Below are 27,417 nucleotides of genomic sequence, written 5' to 3'. Positions count from 1 at the left end.
AATTGGAGGTTTTGGAAGCACAGATCCAGGGGCCGCCCATAACCCAATTATCGCTTTGGTTACTAAATTTAAAGAGGAAAATCCGATGATTAAACTTCACTTTCAGGGGCGACCCTTTAATGGAATGATAGACACCGGGGCGCAAATCACAGTAATTTCTGATAAGGAATGGCCAGAAAATTGGCCTCTACAAGAAATTCCATACTCGCTAGAAGGAGTAGGAGGTTTAAGTTCCTGTCTGTTAAGTAAAAGGACTATGGTAGTTCACGGCCCAGAAAATCAAAAGGCCATAATTAGACCTCATGTGGGCCCTTTCTCACCTTCTCTGTGGGGTCGCGACCTACATAAGCAGTGGAAAGCTGAATTCCACATCCCATTAGCTCCAGAAGAGTCTGGAACTTCTCCTGAAATGAAAACTCAGAATTTTTGGTAGGGGCCACTGACAGAAAGAACCCAGCACCGATAAAAATAAAATGGAAATCTGATGAACCAATTTGGATAGGTCAGTGGCCCCTTAAAATTGATAGATTAAAGGTGCTAACAGAATTAGTGGAAGAACAGCTAGAATTAGGGCATATTGAGCCTTCATTTTCTCAATGGAATTCGCCTATATTTACCATACAAAAGAAGTCCGGAAAATGGAGACTGTTGATGGATCTGAGAGCTGTAAACATATCTATGGTACCCATGGGAAAATTGCAAACAGGTTTACCATCACCTGTAGTTATCCCAAAGGAATGGCCACTAGTCATAATTGACTTGAAAGACTGTTTTTACCATATTCCTATTCACCCGGATGATAAACACCATTTTGCATTCTCAGTTCCTTCTATAAACAATACCCATCCCTGCCAGAGGTTCCAATGGACTGTCCTCCCCCAGGGCATGCTGAATTCCCCAACAATGTGTCAATTTTTTGTAGATAAGATTTTGAGCCCTGCTCGAGAAAGATTTCCTCAAGCCATGATCTTTCATTATACTGATGATATTCTTATCACAATGAACAATGAAACAGATCTACAGGAAGTATATTCTTTTGTTATTGACTGTTTGCAAACAGCAGGACTGAAAATAGCTTTAGAAAAGATACAGACTATGCCACCATATCAATACTTGGGTTTTATTTTGGACCAAACGTCTATATGTCCACAAAAAATCTCCATCAAAAAAGAAAACCTCAAAACACTTAATGATTTTCAGAGACTTTTAGGTGACGTGAATTGGCTCTGGCCCGTGCTAGGAATCCCAAATGCAGAACTGTCTAATTTGTTTAAAACTTTGGAGGGTGATTCTGCCCTAGACAGCCCGAGAAATTTAACTATAGAGGCAAAAAATGAATTGGACTTCTTCTTGAACAGGTTGCAACAATCATTTCTCTCAAGATTCATCCCGGGAGAGAAGGTTTCTTTATTAATCTTCCCTACAAAAGAAACCCCTACGGGGGCATTGATGCAACAGGCAGGTCCCCTGGAATGGGTATATTTACATAACAAACAGCCTCGGTCTGTGATATCTTATTTGGATTTAATTTCAGAACTCATTATCAAAGCAAGACTCAGATCTATATCTTTACTAGGATTTGACCCTGATATATTAGTATTGCCAATACCAAAAAAGGAAATTGAGTCAATATTGCCTCTTAATGAATCTTTACAAAGGGCCCTTTCAGATTTCACAGGAGAAATTTCCTCTCATTATCCACCAGGAAAGACATGGGACTTTTTGAAAAAGACTCAGTTTGTTATTTCTTCAATCGTTTGAGACTCTCCTATCCCCAATGCGAAGGTTTTTTACATAGATGGGTCCAGCGGGGGTAGGGGTGGGATAACTGGAGAAAACATGAATATAACTATAGATACCAAGTATAAGTCAGCACAGAAAGTTGAATTAGCAACGTTAATTTACCTATTAGAAAATGTATCTGACGCCATGAATGTTGTCTCTGATTCTTTGTATGTGGTAAATTTATGTCCTGTGATAGCCACGGCCTCTCTCAATGCTCATAGCCCAATTATACAGAATTTACTACAAACATTACAACAGCTTATTCAAAAACGAACTGAACCCATCTTCATCACGCATATTAGAGCCCACTCAGGTCTTCCAGGGCCAATGGCTCAAGGAAATAAAACTGCAGATTTGTTGGCAATGCCTATATTCAAGTCACCTACAGAAGAACATACAGCTTTACACACAAATGCTCACCGCTTACATGTAAATTACCAGATTCCCTGGAGGCAAGCTAGAGAAATTATAGAAAGGTGCGACATATGTGCCCCATTAGCAAAAAAGACTCACATAGCAGGAGCAAACCCAAGAGGCTTACAGCCGAATGAACTGTGGCAAATGGATGTAACTCAAACAGATTTATTTCCAAAGAAACCTTATCTTCATGTGGTGGTGGACACTTATTCTCGATTTATTTGGGCAATCCCTATGTCTTCCCAAAAGTCTAAGGCAGTTTGCAGTTTTCTTTTACAATGCTTTTCAGTTATGGGTGTTCCGTATTCCATTAAAACTGATAATGGACCCGCCTATATCAGCAAAACTTTTGAATTCTTTTGTAAAGAATGGCAGATAAAACATCTGAAAGGAATCCCCTATAATTGCCAAGGACAGGCCATTGTGGAAAGAGCGCACAGGACGCTAAAAACTCAATTACAAAAGAATAGAAAAAGAGGTTTAGCACCTACTGAGCTGTTATCTTTGACTCTTCTTACACTAAATTACCTAAATTTACCCCAAGGGGAAAGTTACACTGCTGGGGAAAGACATTTTAAAGAAGATATTCAGAGACAAGAAACATCACATATACCTGTTTGGATCAAAGAGGATGAAAAATGGATCGCTGGATATCTTCTTCTGAGAGGAAGGTGATATGCATATGTTTGTACAAATGACAACCCCTCTAAGAAATTTTGGGTCCCTTTACGCCTCATCAGAAATCGAATTAGTACAAACCACCAGGATCAGGTTGCTGGGACTACAAACCTGCCCCCACATCAAATACAAAATGCCCAAAACACTGACAATTGTAACACTGCTGTGGCCTCTGAGAAAGTAAACAAGGGATTAACGTTTACACCCAATACCTTGAATAAGGCAGACAAGAGTAAGAAGCCCTTACATTCCAGAATGCAAATAGAGAAACAGAGACCTGCATTTACTGGATTACGAAATTTAGGGAACTCATGCTATATGAACTCAATATTACAATGCCTGTATAATATTTCAGACTTAACTCAGTATTTTTATCAAGATCATTATAAAAAAGACATTAACAAAGAAAATCCAAGTGGACATAAAGGTAAATTAGCAGAACAATTCGGTCATCTCATAAAAATCATGGGAGATGGATGTCATAGGAATGTCAATCCTGAACACTTCAAAGCAACAATTGGTTTACTTAATGACCAATTTGCCGGACACAACCAACAGGATCCTCACGAATTATTGATGTTCCTTATAGAGGGACTACATCAGGATTTGCTTACTGAAAATTCAATAGCAGATAAAACTATACACCTGATAGACAATGAAAAACATGAACAATCTAGGCCTAAACACCAAAAGGCTCACAAATCTCTTATATATGACCTCTTTCAAGGACAGTTCAAATCTATACTACAGTGTCTCACATGTCACCAAAAGTCTGAAGTATATGAGACATTTGTTCAGTTGTCCCTGGCAATCAAGCCTACAGATAAATGTACGTTACAAGAATGCCTTCTTGAATTCTTTAAAGAAGAAGATTTGAAAGATAACAATAGAATTCATTGTAACAGCTGCAACACTAAAAGGGACTTTTTGAAGAGGACATACTTGTGGAAATTACCTCCAGTATTAATTATTCATTTGAAACGTTTTGCTTTTGATGGCAAACAAATTAAAAAACTACTCACTTATGTGGATTTTCCTTTAGAAGACCTCAACTTAGCAGAATTCACTCAGGAAAAAACTTACAAAACTGAAAAATACATCTTATCATCAGTGTCTAATCATTTTGGTAAACTTCATTTTGGACACTGTACATCATACTGTAATATTGACTCAAGACAACACTGGATCAATTTTAATGACAAGAAAATCAAGAAAATTCCTACTGCATCGGTAAAATCCACAGCAGCATACATCCTGTTTTATACTTCTCAGAGATCTACTATAAATGCTTAATAATTATTTATTTTATTTGTTAGTTGTCATTAATGCTTTATGATTCATTTCACAGGTACTCCCGCTGAATAGGATTTATTATGATGAATCCCCATTGTAGTTGCTTGTATGATGTATTTATGTCTTATCACCACTATTGATCCAGGCTCACTCGAGAGAAAGTTTCCTCATCGTACTAAGGTATTATATAGCAATATATTGAGATATACTCATCTAACAACTTTCACTCTTTCACTCTAACGTCATTGTTTTATTTGCCTCAATTTAGGCTTCTAGATGGAGGTGAATTCATAATTTTGACATAACAGTACCTTTTAGGTGGACTCTCTTTACAGTGCTCATCATCTATGGTTACGATAGAATTACTTGTCTCTACTTGTATTATTGGTTTCCTTGGTCGTATTGTGCATGAAATTCTCTTGCAGATTTACTCGACTATGCCTTAAAAATACATCTTTTGTTGTTGTTGTGAACTTGAAGATTTTCATCTAAACTGTTTGCCGGCTATTGTATTTTAAAGCGCTTTTTGTTGATTCAGCTGAATTTTTTGCTTTTTTTTGTTTTCGCTCTATTTGGGATCCTCCCAGCTAACATTTTTTGGTAAGTATGAGTGAGTGATGGCCATGTTTGTGTGAAATATGTTTATGTATGTCTTGTGTGTTTGTATGTCTTACATGTTTTGTATATAGTTCTTTTTTCCTGACTTTATCTTCCCCAATTTATTCTTACTTATCCTTCCCTCTTTTTTCCGAGTCCCTAACAGTCTATTTTCAGGAATCCCTCCACATTTGCAAATCATCGTGTGCAAATCATCACCCACTATGACATGCCTCCTGATCTCTGACTGAGAAAGACATCGTAAACTGTTGCAGTGCTGTATCCTGCTTCTTATTACAACTGCTTTCCCTGACTCATCAAGTTTCTTTGGTGGGACTTTTGGGAGTTCTGGACTCCCTATCTTTTCATAGTAGTTTTTGAACTTGGGAGAAATTTCAGCTCTTGTAGTTTTATAATTGTAATCCTGTAAAGTTATATTTGATTCTATACTTTTGTTGATTACTGTAATTAATGATTTTACATCTTAGTTGTGAATTCTCAAAATTGATATGGTATTTCATTAAGGTTTTACTTTGGTTGCTTTGGATTAGGGGTTAGATACTGTCATAAATAAGTTGCTAGAGTGTAATCCTGGCTGGTATTTTGGCCTTTTGCATGGGTGCATCATTGGAAAAAATAGCAGGTGCAAAAGGAGGTTTTATCCATTTTGGATAGACCCTCAATTTTTTCATTTACACGGGGAAGTTCTCTGCCTTAAGCATTTTGTTTTGGTTTTGACCTTAAGCTCCCACCTAATAATCGGCCGTACATGGTTCTTCATTTTCGGACCTCTTATGAACTGCTGACTGGACTAGAACTCATCTTTGATTGAATTCAAGTACATATGGATCTTATTTACTTTGGCGCCCATTGTGCGGGTGTGTGTGTGTGCCTCTTCCTTCGAAATAGGGGCCTAATTCACTGCCTCCAAAGATGGGCTTTCTTCTGCTCAAACTGGACTGGAATGGAAAATGTGTGTCTTCTAACCTGCTACGCAGCCTTGTGAGCATCTCATCTAAGGATCTCTGTCTCCGAATTACTTTCGGGCTTTGTGATTGCCCCGGGAGCTCCCCATGGCCTATTAGGTCCTGAATATTGGAATTTCTTACTCGACTTCTGCTTTTCAAGGGAATACTTACTCGGAATTGATCATCTTGGATGCTGTAGATTTTATTCTACTCTGGAGCTTGTAGTTGATTCCTTTACATCTGTTTCTGGTTTTGAACACCCTGTGTTAGGCTAAAAAATTTTTTTCTATACTTTTTCCCATGATGCACTTACGCAAAAAGCCACTCTTTTACAATTGCTTAGTTATTTTTTTTACAATTAAAAATATATATATATATTATTTATTTCTGTACATTATTATTGTTTATTGTTTCTTTACAAAAAAGGGGGAATTGTAGCATATGAAAAAGTTTCCATAAGATGATTCTTGGAATTGTATTTAAAAGTGTTTCCTTAGGATTGTTCTGTGACTTTTGCCCCACCTAACCCTTCCAGGTGGGGCGCTGTGAGTTGGCAATAAATAGCTTGAGGGACAGGAGTGAGGGGTCCTTCTGTGAAAAAGCTGCTGGCTGCAGGAGGATTCTCTGGCTCTCCTTGCCCGATCTTTTAAACCCTATCATTCTTGTCTGTGTGGATTATTATTTGCTGCGGATAAATATTACCAAGGTCTTCCCCCGAAAGGGGACAAGGGGATGGGAAGTAATTTCTCATTCTGGGGACTGTTCTTGGATTCACAAATACCCAGCCAAGATAACGGCGAAGATATCTTGCACTTTCTCTCCACATCCCCGCCAGCACTGCTTGTTTTCCTTTTTTGTGATGTGTACCAATCTCAGTGGCGTGAGGTGGTACCTCATAGTAGTTTTGATTTGCATCTCCCTGATGATTAGTGATGTTGAGCATCTTTTCATGTGGCTTTTGGCCATTTGCTTTTCTTCTTTTTCAAAGTGTCTGTTCATTTCTTCTCCCCATTTTTAAATGGGGTTAGATGTTTTTTTTCTTGTATAGTTCTGTCAGTACCTTGTAAATTTTGGATATTAGTCCTTTATCTGATGAGTATTGGGTGAATAATTTCTCCCACTCAGTGCCTTTGTATTCTCCCACTCAGTGCCTTTGTATTCTGGGCACTATCTCCTTTGAGATGCAGAAGCTTCTCAGCTTAATATAGTCCCATCTGTTTATCTCTGCTTCCACTTGTTTGGAGAGTACTGTCTCCTCCTTAAAGATGCCTTTAGTCTCAATGTCCTGGAGCGTTTCACCTACATGCTGTTCTATATACCTTATAGTTTCAGATCTGATATCAAGGTCTTTAATCCATTTGGATTTTACCTTTGTATATGGTGTTAGCTGGGGGTCTGAATTCGCTTTTTTGCAAGTGTCTAACCAGTTGTGCCAACTCCACTTGTTGAATAGGCTTTCCTTGCTCCATTTAGGATTTCTTGCTCCTTTATCAAAATCTAGGTGGTTATATGTCTGAGGAACATTCTCTGAGTACTCAAGCCTATTCCACTGATCTGAGTGTCTGTCTTTATTCCAATACCATGCTGTTTTTATAACTATTGCTTTGTAATACAGCTTAAAATTGGGGAAAGTAATGCCTCCCATATTCCTTTTCCCAAGGACTGCTTTAGCTATTCGAGGTTGTTTATTGTTCCAAATGAATTTCAGAAGTGTTTGATCCACTTCTTTGAAGAATGTCATGAATATCTTTAGAGGAATCACGTTAAATCTGTACAATGCTTTTGGAAGTATTGCCATTTTAATGATGTTGATCCTGCCAATCAATGAGCAGGATATATGTTTTCATTTCCATGTGTCCTCTATTATTTCTTGGAACAGTGTTTTATAGTTTTCTTTGTATAGATCCTTCACATCTTTAGTCAGGTTGACTCCAAGATTTTTGAGTTTGTGTGGCACTAATGTGAATGGGATTGTTCTCTTAATGTCCATTTCTTCCCTCTCATTATTAGTGTATAAAAAGGCCATTGATTTTTTTGTGTTAATTTTGTAGCATGCCACCTTGCTATATGAATCTATTATTTCTAGAAGATTTTTGATAGAGTCTTTAGGGTTTTCTAGGTAGAGTATCATGTCATCTGCAAACAGTGAGAGCTTGACTTCTTCTTTCCTATCTGGATTCCCTTGATATCTTTTTCTTGCCTATACGTGCTATAGCACATACTTCCAGTACTGTATTGAATAGGAGTGGTGAGAAAGGACAGCCTTGTCTTGTACCAGAATTTAGAGGGAAGGTTTTTAGTTTTTCTCCATTGAGGATAATATTTGCCACTGGCTTGTGGTAGATGGCCTTAACTATATTGAGAAAGGTTCCTTTTATTCCTGTCTTGCTGAGAGTTTTCATCAAGAATGGGTGTTGAACCTTATCAAGTGATTTTTCTCCGTTTATTGATATGACCATGTGATTTTTATTTTTCTTGTTGTTTATGTTGTGTATTATGTTGATAGATTTACGGATGTTAAACTATCCTTGCATTCCTGGGATGAAACCTACTTGATCAAAGTGAATGATCTTCTTGATGAGGCACTGGATCCTGTTCGCCAGGGTTTTGTTGAGGATCTTTGCATCTGTGTTCATCCGGGATATTGGTCTGTATTTTCTTTTTTGGCAGCATCTCTATCTGGTTTTGGTATTAAGGTGATATTGGCTTCATAAAAGCTATTTGGAAATGTTCCTGTTTTTTCGATTTCATAAAAGAGCCTGGCCAGGATTGGTAGTAGTTCCTCTTGAAAGGTTTGAAAGAATTCATTCGTGAATCCATCAGGGCCTGGGCTTTTGTTTTTGGGCAAATTTTTGATTACGGTTTTAATTTCCTCAATAGTGATGGGGGCGTTTAGATATGCTACATCTTCTTTATTCAACCGTGGATGGTTATATGAGTTCAGAAACTTATCCATTTCATCCAGGTTCTCATATTTAGTGGCGTAGCGTTTCTCAAAGTATTCTCTGAATACCCTTTGAATATCTGCAGTATCTGTAGTGATCTCCCCCTTTTTATTTCTAATATGCGTTATCAAGTTTCTCTCTTTTGCTTTATGAGTTTTGCCAATGGTCTATCAATCTTGTTTATTTTTTCAAAGAACCAACTTCTGCTTTCGTTGATCTTTTGGATTGTTTTTTGGGTTTCCATTTCATTGATTTCTGCTCTCAGCTTTGTTATTTCCTTCTGTCTCCCTATTTTTAGTTTCTTTTGTTGATCATTTTTTAATTCTATAAGCTGCTTCATTAAGCTATTCATGTATGCTCCTTCTTCCTTCCTGATGTGTGCTTGCAAACCTATAAATTTCCCTCTCAGTACCACTTTTGCTGTATCCCATAGGTTCTGATAGTTTGTGTTTTTATTGTCGTTTGTTTCCAGGAAATTTTTGATTTCTTCTTTGATTTTATCTCGGATTCACTGGTTGTTCAGTAGTAGACTGTTTAATTTCCAGGTGTTAAATTTTTTCTTTTGTGTCCCTTTGTAGTTCACATCTAACTTCAGAGCCTTATGGTCAGCAAAGGTAGCCTGCAAAATTTCTATCTTCATGATTTTATGGAGGTATGTTTTATGTGCCAGCTTGTTGTCTATCCTGGAGAATGACCCGTGTACGTTTAAAAGAATGTGCATCCAGGTTTCTGAGGATGGAGTGTCCTATATATATTTACTAGGCCTCTTCCATTTCTCTTTTCAGTTCTAGTATATTTTTGTTGGGTTTCAATTTGGTTGACCTATCAAGTGTTGACAAGCCTGTGTTGAGGTCTCCCACAATTATTGTGTTATTATTGATATCCTTTTTCAGATTTGTCAACAATTGTATTAAATACTTTGCTGGTCCTTCATTGGGTGCGTATATGTTTAGGAGAGTGATTTCTTCCTGCTGTACATATCCCTTGATTAGTACATAATATCCATCTTTGTCCCTTACAACTTTTCTGAATATAAAGTTTGTGTCATCTGATATTAGTATGGCCACCCCCGCTTTTTTAAAGGTTTTGTTTGCTTGAATGATTTTCCTCCAGCCTTTTTTGAATCTATGTTTATTCTGACTATTCAGGTGTGTTTCTTGTAGGCAGCAGAAAGTTGGCTTCAGTTTTTTGATCCATTTCGCCACTCTGTGCCTCTTAACGGGTGCATTTAGTCCATTGACATTGAGAGAAAAAATTGTCATGGGATTTATTGCCATATTTGTGTAGAAGTTTGGTGTGTTTTTTGTCCTGTCTTGTCTTTATAATAGATCTTTCAGTTTTTCTTTTAAGGCTGCTTTTGAGTCTGTAAAGTTTTTGAGCTGTTGTTTGTCTTTGAAGCCATGTATACTTCCTTCAAATCTGAAAGTGAGTTTTGCTGGGTGCAGTATTCTTGGAGAAGCATTTATTTCATTGAGTTTTGTCACTATATCCCACCACTGCCTTCTGGCCTTGAGTTTTTCTGGTGACAGGTCTGCTGTAAATTTCAAGGGTGCTCCCTGGAATGTAATTCCCTTTTTAATCTTGCTGCTTGCAGTATTCTATCTCTGTCTGTGGGATTCATCATTGTGACTAGGATGTGTCTTGGGGTGTTCTCCCGGGGTCTTTTTTAGCTGGTACTCTTTGGGCATGCAGGGTTTGGTCACATGTTTTCTTTAGCTCTGGTAGTCTCTGTGATGATGTTCTTGACGTTGATTCTTCCTGGAGATTTTCTTCATGGGTCTCTGGGACTCCAATGATTCTAAAGTTGTTTCTGTTGAGCTTATCAAAGACTTCTATTTTCATCTGATCATATTCTTTGAGTAATTTTTCCATTGTCTGATCATTTGATTTAAGGCTTTTTTCCAATCTCTTCTGCTGTGTAAAGTTGTTATGCATCGCATCTTCCAGCACACTAATTCTATCCTCAGCTGCTTTTAACCTGTTGGAAAGCTCATCCATTATGTTCTTCAATTCCTCTACTGAGTTTTTCAGACCTGTTATTTGACCTGATATTTCAGTTTGGAGTTTTCTGATTTCTATCTTCATATTCTCTTGATTTTTATTAGTGTTCTGATCTATATTTTCTTTGAGTTCTGTGAGCATCCTCCATATTTCTTCTCTAAACTCCATTTCAGAAAGACTGCTTAGGTGGTTGGCCATTGTTGGGTCATCAGAGTTTCCATCTTCATTTTTTATGGCTGATGTTGGTCTGCATAGTTTCCTCATTGTCATGCTTATGCTGTGGGTTTTTCTACATGTTGCGGTGGTATTCATTGGCTAGGTGGAGTGCGCAGCCGTGAAGCGAAGCGGAGCGGCCGCACTCCTCTGCTTCAACCCTTTATAGGTGGGCTTAAGGGGGCCAGCAGAGTCAGCTTTATACACAACTCCAGCCCAGAAAGACTCACCTCAGCCGAGGCAAGCTGTCAGGGGATGAATGACAGAGAAGATCAAAGTTCCCAGGTTGAAGCAAGCCGGGGGAAGCCCCAAAATGTCTGCTGAGCTTAAGGGGCCCAGCAGACTCTATCTTATCCACAACTCCAGCCCGGAAAGACACACCTCAGCTGAGGCACGCCCTCAGGGGATTAATGCCAGAGAAGATCAAAGTTCCCAGGTTAAAGTTAGCTGGGGGAAGCCCCAAAATGTCTGCCGAGCCTAAGGGGCCCAGCAGTCAGCTTTATCTGCAACTCCGGCCCAGAAAGACTCACCTCAGCCGAGGCAAGCTGTCAGGGGATGAATGCCAGAGAAGATCAAAGTTCCCAAGTTGAAGCAAGCCGGGGGAAGCTCCAAAATGTCTGCCGAGCTTAAGGGGCCCAGCAGAGTCTGTCTTATCTACAACTCTGGCCTGGAAAGACACACCAGGGTTTTGCTTTCTTGACTTTAGGTTAGTGGGTTAGATATTGTTGTCTATAATTTCCTAAATAATATTTTTGTCTGTTTGCAGGGTTTTTTGCATGGGCGCATCATAGCCAAAAATACTAGGTTTTAAAGGAGGTTCTGTCCATTTTGGATGGACCCTAAAGTTGTTTTTTACACAGGGAGGTTCTTTGCCTTAAACATTTTGTTCTGGTTTGTGACTTAAGCTCCCATCTATAAATAATCGGCCATACTTGGTACATCAATTTCAGACCTCATATGGACTTCTGCCTGGACTAAGAATTTGGATTAAGTTCAGATGCCTATTGATCATCATTGCACTGGCCCCCCACTGTGCAAGGGGTATATGCTTCTTCCTCCAAAATAAGGGCCTAATTCAATGCCCTCAAAGATGGGCTTTCTGGTCTACCTGGACTTGAATGGAAAATGTGCCGGAGAGATAGCATGGAGGTAAGGCATTTGCCTTTCATGCAGAAGGTTAGTGGTTCGCATCCCATATGGTCCCCTGAGCCTGCCAGGAGCTATTTCTGAGCATAGAGCCAGGAGTAACTCCTGAGCTCTGCCGGGTGTGACGGAAAAACCAAATACCAAAAACCAACAATAACAACAACAAAAAAAGAAAAGGTGCTTCTTCTCGCCTGCTACACAACCTTTGTGGCGTCTCATCGAAGGATCTATGTCTACGGATTACAGTTGGGCTTTCTGATTGCCCCGGGAGCTCCCCATTGCCTACTAGATCCTTGATCATTGAATTTCAGATTCTCCATCTGCTTTTTCAAGGAAGAACTTACCAGCACTTGGAATTCTTCATCTTGTACTTCATAGATCTATCATCTCAGGAGCTTGTAGTTGATTCCTTGACACGTTTCTGGTTTTAGATACCCTGTGTTTAGGTTAGAAGTTTTTCTTTTTTTTTTTTTTTTTTTTTTGGTTTTTGGTTTTTGGGCCACACCCGGTAACGCTCAGGGGTTACTCCTGGCTATGTGCTCAGAAGTTGCTCCTGGCTTGGGGGACCATATGGGACACCGGGGGATCGAACCACGGTCCGTCCAAGGCTAGCGCAGGCAAGGCAGGCACCTTACCTTTAGCGCCACCGCCCGGCCCCCAGAAGTTTTTCTTTACATTTTCCTGTGATGCGCTCATGCAAACAGCCACTCTTTTATTATTGACTAGTTTTTACTTTAATAATTGTAGCCAATATTACTTACTTTTGTATAGTATTGTTTGTTTACTAAAAACAAATGGGGGAATTATTGTGTATGTAAACATTTCAATGGGATTATTATGTTACTGATCCTACCCTGATCAGTGATTGTGCCCTTCCCTAGGGTGTGACCTGGCATTCTGCTCCCACCATTGGGTGGTACCTGATCCCACCATTGGGTGGTACCTGATTCTGGCGTATAAAAGCAATGGTCTGTGGAAGGCGAGGGCTTTTTTCCTGGGGCTGATTCTGGGGCTTTTTGGCGTCAGCCTCTTCCACGGAATAAAAGCTGTTTTCTTCAGAAGCCTGACTGCCTGTTAGCTTTCTTCCCGCTGCATTCACCTCAGAACCACCGGCTGAACAGGGTAACAGATGTGTGGTCCAAGCTGGAGGAGAAAGGCCTCATCCTCCATTCCTCCATCTGTCAACCCCATCAAGGGCAGTATTGCAACACTAGAGATATTGTTATCTGTACAGCTCAAGGAATGGAGCTTATGATGAAGTCTTTCTTTGTGGTTCTAGCAATTCTGCTTCTTCAGTGTCGTTTTAATCCATCTTCTGTAGTTGGTGGTCTTGGTCATTATGCTGCTCCTAGGATGGAGCCTGGGACAGAGTCTTTTGTTATGTTTCCAGAAAACCCATTCAGTTGCGATTGCCTCAGTCAGACCTCTGGAATTGGAGATCTTGTTTGTTGAACAGATCGTAGATCAAAGGCTAGGCTAGAGCTTTTTGTTGTTGTTGTTGTTGTTGTTCCCAGGATGCGTACTGTCCAGTCTAACCTGACCAATGTTTTCTAATGGTGTTACTTTTTTGTTTTTATTTTTGCCTTGCTGGGATAGAAACTAGGATCTATACATGGAATATACTGAGCCATGTCCCTAGCCTTACTGAAGTAGCTTAAGTTTTATATTCAGATGAGGTGGTTAGAATGTAGTTGGCCATGAATACTGCTCAGTATAAACTTTCAGTGGCCTAAGAATGTGTGTTTCTCAGTATAGAGCAACTGCCTGCCCTGCAAACATGAGACAATAAATTTGATCCCTGCCACCCCACATGCCTTGTGTGATCCCTGATCTCATCAAAAAGAAAGTGTTAGATCTCTGTACTCATCACAACCAAGTATATGTGAAATCCACAACTGAAAACCACAACTTGGGCCGTTGCAGCACTGGTTTATGTTGGGACAGTCACTGGAAATTTTTTCTCCTTGGTCTTCATTTCCAAAACCATGCGGGGGCTAGTGCCCCCATGCGTACAATATATATTGATAGTATTATATGCATATAGTTTATATATGAATAATATCCAACTTGTATTGTGACCTTGATATTGCCCTACAAAGTTTATTTCTAATCTTTTACTGCCTCAGTCCCAACCATTATTTCCCCCCATTAACCATGTAGATGCAGCTCATAACATGAAGCTCACATAGAGTGATGAGTGCAGTTAGAGCAATAACTACACTGAAAACTATGTGAATGAATAAGAGAAATAGAAAGCCTGTCTCGAGTACAGGTGTGGGTGGGGTGGGGAGGAGGGAGATCTGGGAAATTGGTGGTGGTAATCTTGCACTGGTGAAGGGGGGTGTTCTTTACATGACTGTAATTATACAACTACAATCATATTTGTAATCACAGTGTTTAAATAAAGATAATTAAAAAAAAGAAAACCACAACTAAGTATGTGAGCACTACACAACTAAGTGTGTGAGCAGCAGCAAGGCCACAACAGCAGGAACAAAAGGGGAAGAAATAAATAAATCAACTATAAATATATCTTGTAAATTTTCTCTCTCTGTCTCTCTTTTATGGATCACACTCAGTGATGCTCAGGTTTTACTCTTGTCTGTGAGCTCAGGGTCATTACTGGCAGGGCTTAGAGGAGTGAGGATTGAACTTGGTTTGGCTGTGTGCAAGGCAAGTACCCTACCTGCTATACAATTGTTGTGGCCCATAAATTATGTTATTGAAACAATTGAACTTATAGAAGTAAAAAATGATCAGAAGTGAAGGAGATAACTTATCTCAATGGTCTGTCATGCAGACTATACATGTGGGAAGCTCAAGTTTATTCATACACTGTAAGTTGCTCCTAGTGTCCCTGTGAGCAGCCTCCAAGCACAGAACTTGGAGTAGCCAATAAAAAGAGCAGGTGTCACCCCATCCTAGACTAAATGCTTATTTTACCTGATGGTCAGACCCATGTCTATGGGGTCTATGGAAGGTAATAAAGGGGTTGGTTGCCTGAGGGGTGTAAAGCGATTCAGGAGGAGAAGCCTGGGGAGAATGGACAGATGAGGTACAGATGATAGAAACAGGATTAAATGTCAGGGCAGCTGAAAAGAGTCTGCTTAAAAGGTTAGTTTAGAAACCACGCATGATGGCTATGTCTTGTAATAAAACCTTGTCTCCTAAAACTTAGTGACTGCTGTGGATCATTTCCTCGCAGCTATCCTGCACCTGCAGACCTGCCAGATGGAAGGGGATGCAGGCAGGTGGCCCGGGCTGGAGAATAAAGGCCTCTTCACTCCATTTCACCATCATCCACCACCAAGGGGTGACAGGAGTAGCAGGAAGAAGATGCTACAGGTAGAGATCAGAGAGACAGGATGGATGGAGGCAGCTGAAGGAGGCTGCTTATAATGGTTAGCTTAGATGTTATGAGAGGTATGCACATGGCAGTTAGGGCCTTACTAAAGCTGGATGTTTCCTAAAACTTCCACTGACTGCCTGTGGAACATTTCTTCACTGTCACCCTGATACCTACAGATCTGCCAGGTGGAAGGGGGCACCAGGCACCAGGGCTGGGCCGAGAAAGGCCTCACCATCCACCATCTAGGACTCCTTTTAATTTAATTAACACAACACTGCCCCTTCCCATTTAAACAAAAGCTACTAAATAAGTCAAAACAAAAATCTTCCCAAAATATCCTATTTTCCAATTCCATGTCTTCTACTTTCTGCCACATATCTCCCATGCTGGCTCCTGGTGTGGACTCAAATCTCACCCCTGTGAGCCTAGATCTATTTTGATCACATTGATCACACCTGTGATCCTCCTTAATACAATGAGTTTTGAGTTCACATTCCACCTACCAAACAGACTCTTTATTTTTTTCAAATGGATATAAGCATGTGATTTCAAAAGTCTTAATAGTTTGACAAAGCAGGAGGTCCCTAATCTTCACACGCCACCATTTTCAGAATCAAGAAATAGACTTCTGGGGCCAGAGAGAGAGCATGGAGGTAAGGCATTTGCCTTGCATATAGGTTGATGGTTCGAATTCCGGCATCCTATATGGTCCCCAGAGCCTGCCAGGAGCGACTTCTGAGGGTAGAGCCAGGAGTAACCCCTGAGTGCTGCTGGGTGTGACCCCCCACAAAAAAAAAAACTAAAAAAGAAATAGATTCTTTTCCCTTTCATAGGACTCCCTTATTGTTACTAAAATTGGCCATCCAAAATTATCTGATGAAGTTATCATTCCTTGGACGAGAGAAATAGTACAATGGGTAGGTCGGGCACTTGCCTTACATACAGTGAACAGGTTTAATTCCTGGCACCTTATGTAGTCCCCTGAGCCTGGCCAGGACTGATCCCGATCACAGAGAACCAGGAGTAAGTTCTGAGTACATCTGGGTGTGCACCTCACCAAAACAACTAATTTCTACATACTTGTATGGAGCTTAATTTTTTTTTCTGTTTGCTTCGACCAAAAGTACAGAGTAAATACAGAACAAAATATGAAAATCTAGTGTGCTTTTAATGAGACAAAGAGGACATTTGGAAAATTTGAAGAATCCACTCTGTTATAATCCCTATTATTTTTTGAACAGTTTTTTTTTCTTTTTATTTGGGGGCAGAGCCACCCAAGAGGTGTTCAGAAAGACGTGTTGCTGGGACTCCAGCCCAGTATGGACCATGCAGTGCCCTGACAGAACCCCGGGGCACATGTCCCTTAAGCCAACTTAGTTATTTTTGAAAACTTTCTCATAAGATGCCATGGATTGTTGATGTTCTTCGCATGGAATTAATTTAAGAACTTTTTTCTTCTTCTTGGTTTTGGTTCACATCCGGCAGCGCTCAGGGGTTACTCCTGGCTCTACGCTCAGAAATAACACCTGGCAGGCTCGGGGGACCATATGGCATGCTGGGATTCGAACTGCCGTCCTTCTGCATGCAAGGCAAAAGCCTTACCTTCATGCTATCTCTCTGGCCCCATCCGATTTAAGTTTTTTTTTTTTTTTTTTCGTTTTTGTTTTTGTTTTTGGGCGGTGCTCAGGTTACTCCTGGCTGTCTGCTCAGAAATAGCTCCTGGCAGGCACGGGGGACCATATGGGACACTGGGATTCGAACCAAGCACCTTTGGTCCTGGATTGGCTGCTTGCAAGGCAAACGCCGCTGTGCTATCTCTCTGGGCCCCTATTTAAGAACTTTTTTTAATATAATTTTTATTTTGAACATAGTGGCTTACATATTGTTGACTATAGTATTTTAGGTACATATTTACATAAAATCAGGGGGATTCCCATCACCGACTTGTCCTCCCTACCTCCCAAATCCTCCTCCGTCACCCCCGGGGCTGCTAGAAAATGTGGTCCACTCTGTACCTAGTTTACTACTTAGTAGTCTTGCATCTGTTTGGTCTTGGTGCCTCCCGATTTAAGAACCTTTTTTTTGGGGGGGGGGCCACACCCGGCGGTGCTCAGGGGTTACTCCTGGCTGTCTGCTCAGAAATAGCTCCTGACAGGCACGGGGGACCATGTGGGACACCGGGATTCGAACCAACCACCTTTGGTCCTGGATCAGCTGCTTGCAAGGCAAACGCCGCTGAGCTATCTCTCCGGGCCCCCGATTTAAGAACTTTTAACTCAAATTCCTAGCACAGTAAACAGTGATAAGCATAACCCACGTATATAAAAATATCTCTGGGATCCTCAGTAATTTGTACACCTGTGCAGAGATCCTGAAATGCAAACGATGGAAAAATCATTGTCTCAGTCCCGGGAATAGGACGCGGGGAGACCGTGTGACAAACATGGAGGGAGTGCGGGAGAGGACGGAGTCCCAGGTCCCAGGTGTGGCTCTCAGGGTCTCTGAGCCCAGGGCGGGGTTGGGGGACAGGAGCTCGGTGCCTGGGGTTCCCGGTGTCCCCAGTTTCACTTCTGCCTCCAACCTGTCTCAGCGTCTTCTGCCCGGACACTCCCATTGGGTGTCTGTGTCTAGCGCAGCCAATCAGCGTCCCCGCGGCTCCGGGTTGTTAAAGTGCTGCGGACCGGCCCAGAGTCGCTGTTTCCTAAACCCTGAAAATGTGGGTCGCGGGGCTCCAAGTCCTTCTCCTGCTGTTCTCGGGGGGCCTGGCGGACCTAACCCAGACTCTAGCAGGTGAGTGACGGGAGGGAGGGAAGTTCATAGCGGACTGGTGGGAGCACCCCGTTGGGGACTCCGGATTCCCGAGGAGAAGCTTCTCCGCATCCCGGGCCCGCATGTCGCCCGTCTCCACCTGTTCCCCCAAACTTCAACGTCTCCTGCGCCCCAAGTCTCGCCCTTCTCCATTCCGCCTCCCCTTTCCGTCCGCAGAGCCCCCTTCCGCTGTCATCCTAGGACTCGGGGCGCGCGGAGCGGTGGGTCTGACCTACAGTCCCCCTCCCCGCCCCAGGGCCCCGCTCCCTGCGGTATTTCAGCACCGCCGTGTCCCGGCCCGGCCAAGCGGAGCCCCGCTACTTAGAAGTCGGCTACGTGGACGACGCCCCGTTCGTGCACTTCGACAGCGACTCGCAGAGCCAGAGGGCCGAGCCGCGCGCGCCCTGGATGGAGAAAGTGGAGCCCGGGTACTGGGAGCGGAACACGGGGATCGCCAAGGGCAACGCGCAGACCTTCCGAGCGAACCTCAAAACCCTGCGCGGCTACTGCAACCAGAGCGAGGCCGGTGAGTGCGAGTGGGGCCAGGGACGAAACACCCCGGGGACGGGCCGGGTCGCCCCGAGTCGGGACCCAGATTTCCCCAGGCCAGTGGTCGGCAACGTAAGAGCCACATGTGGCTCGCCAGCCGCAGGTTGCCGACCACTGCCCCAGGCGGAGGAGCCGGGGGATGGGCCCCGATTTCCCTTTCGGTTCAGGGCTGCTCTCTGCCCGGCTCAGGTTCTCACACCATCCAGAAGATGTACGGCTGCGACGTGGGGCCGGACGGGGGCCTCCTGCGCGGGTACCTGCAATACGCCTACGACGGCGCCGACTACCTCGCGCTCAACGACGACCTGAGCTCCTGGACCGCGGCCGACACGGCGGCGCAGATCTCCAAGAGCAAGTTGGAGTGGAATAATGCGGCTGGTCGACACAGGAACTACTTGGAGTGGGAGTGCGTGGAGTGACTCCTCAGATACCTGCGGAAGGGGAACGAGACGCTGCTGCGCGCAGGTACCAGGGCCCCCAGGGGTGAGGACCCCTGATCCCCCCCTGGATGGGGCCGACTCCCCACAATGGTGTAAAAATCGGGCTTCAGGGTCAGAAGAGCGCCCTTCCTTGGGTCTGCAGAGGGACGGACCCGCCTGGCTTCTGTGTTCTGCATCAGAGTCTAGCCCCTGGCCCACCCTCTGTCCGAAAGACCCTGAGCGACCCGCGTTTCCCTGAAGGGAGGGGAGACCTTGTGTGAGGCAGATCTCTGTTCCCTTGCCATCCAGTGAACCCCGACTCTCTCTCTCTCTCTCTCTCTCTCTCTCTCTCTCTCTCTCTCTCTCTCTCTCTCTCCACCCCCACTCTCTCTCAGACCTTGATCTCAGCTAAGAACGCATTAGAGATCTGACTCCTGTTTTCTCTTTCACCCTCAGTTAGTGTCTCCTCCTTAGCCACCTGGGCCTCCTGCCAAACTCTATTCTACAATTTTCCAAGGACTAGCATTTTTCCCACTTTCCTGAGCCAGGCTTATGCCTGGTGTTATTATTATTTTTGTGTGTTTGTTTTTTAGCCTACTTCTTCTAAACCAATTACCTGTTCATCCTCATCATGGAAGTAACTCAGTGTGTGAACTTTGTCATTATTCTTCTTCAGAACCACCCAAAAGACACATCACCCGCCGCCCCTTCTCTGAAGATGAGGTCACCCTGAGGTGTTGGGCTCTGGGCTTTTACCCTGCGGAGATTTCCCTGACCTGGCAGCGTGATGGGGAGGAACTGACTGAGGAAACAGAGCTGGTGGAGACCAGGCCTTCAGGGGATGGAACCTTCCAGAAGTGGGCGGCTGTGGTGGTGCCTTCTGGAGGGGAGCGGAGATACACGTGCCATGTGCAGCACCAGGGGCTGCCGCAGCCTGACATCCTCAGATGGGGTGAGGAGGGGGATAGGGGCATAGAGCCCATTCTCAGGTGAATCGGGAGAGGGCCCTCTGGGTAACATCAGAGTATTGGATGTCAGGCCTCTCTTTCCTTTCCTTCCTAGAACCCCTTCCTCAGTCTGCCCTCTCCAAGGGCGTCATTTTTGACCTGGTAGTCCTTAAGGTTGTGATGACTGTGACTCTCGTGGCAGTTGTGATCTAGAAGAGGAAGTGCTCAGGTAGGATGGAGGGTAGCTCTGAGTTTTCTTGTTCCACTTTGGAGTTCTCACCCCCACACAGAATTTCTCCCCCCTTATTAGTGGAAAACTTCACCCATAACCCTGTGCTGGTTCTCCACACTCACCCTGTGTACAACTTTCAGGTTTATAAAATGAAAGACACTTTCACCTTGATAAGCTGGTGATCGCCCTGATTTTCAGTGGACACAGGGCAAGGGACTCTCCCTGCTGGGCACAGACCTCCAGAAAGAGGCTGGTGCAGTCCAGAAGCATCTCCTTTCTCGATGTTTCCTGATCCTGCCCTCAGGCTTCAGGGTTCTAAAGTTTCCCTGGGATCCTGGACTGCAGAATTTCCTGTGATCTCATGATCCAGTGTCTCCCTATCCTCTTCTCCTGTTTTCTTTCCACAGGCTAAAAAGGAGGACAGTACACTCAGGCTGCAAGTGAGTTTGGGGATTGAGTGGAAAATATCTTTCACTCTAGGGAGAGAGAACGCAGGTAGTTCTCTTATCCAGGATTCCCCTTCAGTCCTATCACAGGGGCTCTGACCTTGTGCTGTTTGTTCTTTCCCAGATAGCAAAAGTGCCCAAGGCTCTGATGAGTCTCTCATGAACCCTAAAGGTAAGACTCTGGGGGCCACACTCACAGTTTTTCACAGTTGGGCCCCACTGGGCCGGTGTACTTTCGCGGATTTTCCCCGCCTGGTGTCACACACAGGGAGCCGGCTTTTGCGAAGCTTAGCGGTTTTCATGCTCTGTAGTCCCTCCCTGAAAATGGCGTCTGGGCGAGCGAGGTTTCTGGAGCCTCTTTTTGCCCCACTCGCAAGAGTTTCACGCAAGAGGACAGTAGACAGACATAGACAGGTCACACTCACAGTTTTTCACAGTTGGGCCCCACTGGGCCGGTGTACTTTCGCGGATTTCCCCCGCCTGGTGTCACACACAGGGAGCCGGCTTTTGCAAAGCGTAGCCAGTTTTCATGCTCTGTAGAGAGATGAAGTCATGAAATTTTCCTATACATGGATGTACACGGAATCTATTATGCTGAGTGAAATAAGTCAGAGAGAGAGAGAGAAAAACGCAGAATGGTCTCACTCATCTATGGGTTTTAAGAAAAATGAAAGACACCCTTGTAATAATAATTTTCAGACACAAAAGAGAAAAGAGCTGGAAGTTCCAGCTCACCTCAGGAAGCTCACCACAAAGAGTGATGAGTTTCGTTAGGGAAATAACTACATTTTGAACTGCCCTAATAATGAGAATGTATGAGGAAAATGGAGAGCCTGTCTAGAGTACAGGTGGGGGTCGGGTGGGGCGAAGGGAGACTTGGGACATTGGTGATGGGAATGTTGCACTGGTGATGGGTGGTGTTCTTTACATGACTGAAACCCAAACACAATCATGTATGTAATTAAGGTGTTTAAATAAATTAAAAAAAAAGACTCTGGGGGCCTGACATGGGAGGCATTGGCTGAGGTGACTCGGTTTGGGGGTTCTTTGAGAGGGACATTATGAGCCTGTTCAGATGTGAACTTCTGAAATTCATTTGAGTTTGTTCATTGTTTTCTTTTCCAGTGTGAGAGATCTGCCCTGCCCGGGACTGATGGTTGCAAGATTTCCTCATGTTTCCATTTTGGGACTCACGATCTGCTGATTTTCTTTCCGCCAGGGGACCTGATTATGTCTGTTGTCCTGTCACTGTTTGGAAAGGGACACCAGCCACTGCCATCTACCAGACCTACCCCACACTGACCTCTGTTCTCTTCCTGATACACTGATCTGTTCTGCCACATTCAGAGATAGAACAATGCTACTTCCATCTGTGTTAGGTTCTTTTCCTGAATATTTTCTATTGGAATAAGCACCTAATTTGCATTTTTCTTAATTCCTATTTATGAAATTTAGAGGTTAATAAAGGAGATTCCTGGAATTTAAGAAGGAATAAATGGAAATTCTGAAATCTTCCCAGGATGTATGTGTGTTTTGTGTTTTTCAGAGTTGTGACAGGAGAGGAGATGAAGGGGACAGAGTGTGAAGAGACAGAGTTTGTCTCAGTGCATTGTGGGCTTATATGTTGTCAATCCGCAGTGTGGGTCATTTCTTCTGCTCATTTTCCTCAGTGGTACCTTGTTCCACCAGGACTTTTATCACAGGGACTCAGGCAACACCCAGGCCTCATTCTGTCCCAAGAAGAGGACAGTGAGGGTTTCTGTGCTGTTCTGTTTATGCTCAGGCCTGAATCTGCTCCTCAGCTCCACCTTTGTGTGTATTTGTTGACTGTGGAGGATAGTGCCTATTTTTTTTTTTTTTTTTGTGCACACATTCACATTTCATTCTCTCTACATGTCTCTATCTCTGAGCCTCAGGAGGCATTTGTCTTCCATGTCCCCTTAAGACCCAGCAGGGTCCCTACAGACAGAACTCTGTGGGATCAAGAGATAAATGCTCAGATTCCTGTCTCTTGCCCTATGGTAGGGCTGTATTCTGGGATGTTCTTTCCAATTGTCCTGCCTTTCTTTTAGGATTTAATTCTGGAATCAGCTAGGTGAGGGGTAGTATTATTGTTTTTCACTTTCAATGAGTTCCAGTTGGTTGGCTGTGTTTTCTGAAGACTGATCTCTCCCCTGCCCACTCCCCTACATCCCTCACTCTCTTCTGTTTTAGTAATTCTGGTATCTGTGATCTGAGCTTATGGATTATGAAGTGGTTTCAGTTACCTTCAAATTTAGAATTTAGAAAATGTGATTTATTACCCCAACATCTTTATATCTGAAAAGAGAAAATGCTGTGTGCATTGTGTGGGCAGGAGGGTTAGTGTGGGTGTGAAATAAGAAGAGGGTGAGAAGCATTTCTTAGAAAAGGGCGGGTGACATTGATGTGACTGGGAAGAGACATTTTGTAGCTACCACAATACATCACATAGGCTGATTTTACAGTAGTAAATACACTCTCTGAAATAAAAAGTTGATCCACGGGTCCGGAGAGATAGCACAGTAGCGTTTGCCTTGCAAGCAGCTGATCCAGGACCAAAGGTGGTTGGTTTGAATCCCGGTGTCCCATATGGTCCCCCATGCCTGCCAGGAGCTATTTCTGAGCAGGCAGCAGGAGTAATCCCTGAGCACCACCGGATGTGGCCCCCCCCCAAATAAACAAACAAAAAAACAAAAAAAAGTTGATCCACATGATTCTCCATTCAATTTTTTCAGATATATGGGTGATATTTTTGGATCTGGAAACCTCATAGAATGAAATTTAGGAAAATCTTAACATCCTTGGAGTTGGAGCAATAGTATATCATGTAGGGCTGTTGGATGATCTTATTTGATCCTCAATTTGCTACTGAAGCACAGCAGGAGTGATTTCTGAGTGTAGAGCAGGTGTAATGCCTGAGCACTGCCATATGTTGGTACAAATCAACAACAACAAAAATAGGTGATGTCGGCAACTGGACAGACAAGTCTGGATTTTGGTGGGATGTCTGAGTGGGAATAACTGATTCGGGAGGTGACTTCAATTGTATGTAACCCCTGAAGGTTAAATATATATAATCAGCAGTGATCACTCAGAGAGAAAAGACAAAGACCAAGCCCTGAACCACCAGAACTGGGGGATGTGATCAGCCCGACACCAAGTATAGGCCTCACAGATGTGACACTGTGTGGAAGTGACAGGTCGTCCCCAAGTGGCCGTGAGCACAGGAGTCACTTGGACAGTTTCTTAAGACTTAGGGAATCTGGAGTGGAGGAGTCTAGATGATAACATGGTTGGAATTGAGGTCAATGGTGTCTGACCCAAGTTAGTAGTAATAAAAGAGACAAGGGCCCAGTGGCTGTGGATCCCCTTAGTGTTCTCTACTTGTAACTAAGTGTTAACAGGTGGACACCTCTGTTCCATGCCCCATGTGCTGACTTGGGGAGAGGTTGAAGTATTTGCAACAATCCCAAGCATTTCTGGAATAAAGCAGCATTGGGAACCTTTGAGTCAGTCAACTGAGAGCATCCTGGATGGAAGGGGCTTACATCCACATTTAAGTGTTTCTTCTGGGAAAATAAAAAGCCAGAGACATCTATGCTAAAGGGTTTCATTTGCTTCTCTGCCATGGGTACAGCCAGTGGAATTAGAAAGTGGGTATGAACTTAGCATCAGGAAAATCACTGAGTATTTCCTAGGTGGATTTATAGTTGGTTTTTTTTGTCCCCCAATTCACAATACAGACCAGGCAAAGGCCCTGTGTTGATGTGTATATGGGGTGCATTTACTGTACCTCCTCTTTCTATACAGTCAGTGTAAAGAACACAACCTGTGGTAAGAATTGGGAGGCCTTATCTTTTCTTTTTTTAATATATAAATATATAATATATAATAAATATATATATATAAATATATATATAATCCTTCACCAGTGCAACATTCCCATGACCAGTATCCCAAGTGTCCTTCCTCCCCACCCCACACCAGCTTGTACTCTAGACAGACTTTCTACTTCCCTCATTCAGTCACATTTTGTTATGATAGTTCTCAGTGTAATTATTTCTGTGACTGCACTAAATGATCCCTGTGGTGAGCTTCATGTCAGGAACTCCTTCCAGTCATTAACATTACACATTATTCATTTTTCTTAAAACCCATAAATGAGGGAGACCATTCTGTGTTTATCTCACTCCCTCTGACTTATTTCACTCAGCATAATAGATTCCATATACATTCATGTAAAAGAAAATTTTATGACTTTATTTCTTCTGATGGCTGCATAATATTCCATTGTGTATATGTACCATAGTTTCTTTAACCATTCATCTATTGAGGGACATCTAGGCTGTTTCTAGAGTCTGGCTATTGTAAATAATACTTCTATGAATATAGGTGTGAGAAAAGGATTTTTGAATTGTATTTTTGTGTTCCTAGAATATTATATCCCTAGAAGTGGTATAGCTGGATTGTATGGGAGCTCAACTTCCAGCTTTTGGAGAAATCTCTATATCGCTTTCCACAAAGGTTGGACCAGATGGCATTCCCACCAGCAGTGAATAAGAGTTCCTTTCTCTCCACATCCCTGCCAGCACTGCTTTTTCTCATTTTTTAGTGGATTTATACTTACTGCAAACAATCGACTTCACAATTTCCCAATATGAGATTTAATAAAGGGCTAGAAAAATGTGAAATTGGGACCGGGTGGTGGCGCTAGAGGTAAGGTGCCTGCCTTGCCTGCGCTAGCCTTGGATGGACTGCCCGGTGTCCCATATGGTCCCCAAAGCAAGGAATAACCCCTGAGTGTTACCGGGTGTGGCCCAAAAATCAAAACCAAAAAAAAAAAAAGAAAGAAAAATGTGAAATGTATCTGTGTATCATGTAATATTTACATGGTACTAATGCACATAGTATACAATACAGACATAGAGCAGATATGATGCACCTACAGATGCTAGCATGGACATGTAGATGTGGCCATCAAGGTGACACCATAGCCAGCAGCAGAACCACCATCCTCTGTAAGTTACACTCCCACCCCACAGGACCCACTGTCCCTGCTGCAGGCCACAGATGTCAGAGGATGTGGTTAGAGGACCACACCCCTGACTCTGTGATGCTTTTCATGGGGCCCTGATTGAAGGCAGCTGTCACTGCTGCTTCTGAAGATGACACTACTACCACTCATCATGGTGACAAATGCACCTGCACTGTTTCAGCCTCTGTGTCACTATGCTCAAAGTCAGAGTTCAGCATATGGTCACTTGTACAAGAGGTTTATGTTCCAAAGCAAGAATATGGGACACAGTGAAGCTTGCTCTCTTAAGGAGGGTTTCCCTGCCTCCCACTCACTGTAGACTGCCCTGATGTGGGGAGAGGCAAAGGGTCTGTGGTGTAAGGAATGGGGGAAATAACAAGTTTCAGTTTGCTGAACTGTCTTGACTCCATCCACATCTTACACTGAAACCATGGCACAAATGACTTGTCCCAGTCAGGAAGCTCCAGAGTACAGAAAGTGTCACACACATGCTCTCAGGTACCTCCTCAGTGCCAGCCTGGATTTGCAGGCTCTGGTTAGTCGGTATGAAAACAGACTTTTAGGATATCAGGAGGTGGTGGTTTATTTTGCATGTGGGAAAATGGAAATAATTTGTGATCAAAAGGTGGAGTGTGGTGGCTTCATCTGTCCCCACATTCTGTACTCCTGTGAGGTGGAGTCAATCTCATTTCTGAGTGTGCTGGATTTCCTGTTCTCATGGTGCTGTGTAGCTCTCAGAATAAGGGTGATTAGGTCCTGTGGTTCCTTCCTAGCCTACACTACTGTTCACTCATAGAGGGTCAGTCACAACCACATAGTGTGGACAGTCAGCTGGGAGACACCCACATGACAGGGAGATAAGTCTTGTTTCCAGCAGCATCTGGATGAACTCAGAAGCTTTGAAGCAGACCCTTCCTGCCCCGTGAGACCTGGAGCTGAAACGACAAAACAAACTCCATAGGGGCCTCTCTTAGAAAGTAAATCTTTGTCAGCTTCCCCCCCTCCAGGGCAAAATGTTAATCATAACTGATGGTAAGACTAGCCCATTTCTGCAAGGGTTCTACAGAAGGTAACAAAGGGGTTGCCTGAGGGGTATTAGAGATTCAGCAAGAATGACCATTTGGTGGAAATAAAAAAATGACCAAACTTGAATACCAAATCCAAAGTCAACGACAACAGAATTGATACCTAATCTACAACAAGCTGTACAAGTGGGGGGAACAGTTGCACTAGCATTAATGTTGGGGTGGGGGTGGGGTAAAGGAGGGAGATGTGGGATGCATGCTGTGAACAGCGGTGGAGGGAGGACAACAGTATTGGTGGGAATGCTCCTCATTCATTTTCACTATGTGCCTTAAATATTACTGTGAATGATTTGTAATTCACTTTGACAACAATAAAAATAATAATAAAAAAAGAGATTCTGCGAGAATCGGCAGGAGGAGTTGGCAGCATGGAGGGATAAAAACAGGTTTTAAGTGCAGGACGGCTTATGGAGCCTCCTTAAAAGGTTAGCTTAAAGTCACACATGTTGGCTAAGACTTATTAATAATAAAGCTTCATGTCTC

The 27,417-nt window shown here is 43.1% G+C and overlaps 3 protein-coding genes, 1 non-coding gene and 1 pseudogene across 4 annotated transcripts in view; 2 read left to right on the top strand and 3 right to left on the bottom strand.

Moving 5' to 3' along the window:
* Nucleotides 1–27,417, bottom strand: part of PRR3 (proline rich 3) — a 641,937-nt gene that overhangs the window by 79,748 nt on the left and 534,772 nt on the right. The window lies entirely within an intron of this gene.
* The window catches only part of LOC125995781 (class I histocompatibility antigen, Gogo-C*0203 alpha chain-like), a 115,991-nt gene that overhangs the window by 41,520 nt on the left and 47,054 nt on the right, over nt 1–27,417 (top strand). The window lies entirely within an intron of this gene.
* ABCF1 (ATP binding cassette subfamily F member 1) overlaps nt 1–27,417 on the bottom strand; it is a 141,161-nt gene that overhangs the window by 105,896 nt on the left and 7,848 nt on the right. The window lies entirely within an intron of this gene.
* On the top strand, nt 18,077–22,305 carry LOC125996449 (patr class I histocompatibility antigen, B-2 alpha chain-like; annotated as a pseudogene).
* On the bottom strand, nt 24,533–24,665 carry LOC125996900 (small nucleolar RNA SNORA51). The gene has a single exon (XR_007491562.1). It is a non-coding gene; the product is annotated as a small nucleolar RNA SNORA51 (small nucleolar RNA).

The sequence above is a fragment of the Suncus etruscus genome, chromosome 18 (genome assembly GCF_024139225.1).
Source record: "Suncus etruscus isolate mSunEtr1 chromosome 18, mSunEtr1.pri.cur, whole genome shotgun sequence".
NCBI classification, from domain to species: Eukaryota; Metazoa; Chordata; class Mammalia; order Eulipotyphla; family Soricidae; genus Suncus; species Suncus etruscus.
The sequence above is the reverse complement of the archived record's forward strand: the minus strand, read 5'-3'. Positions and strand labels throughout refer to the sequence as shown.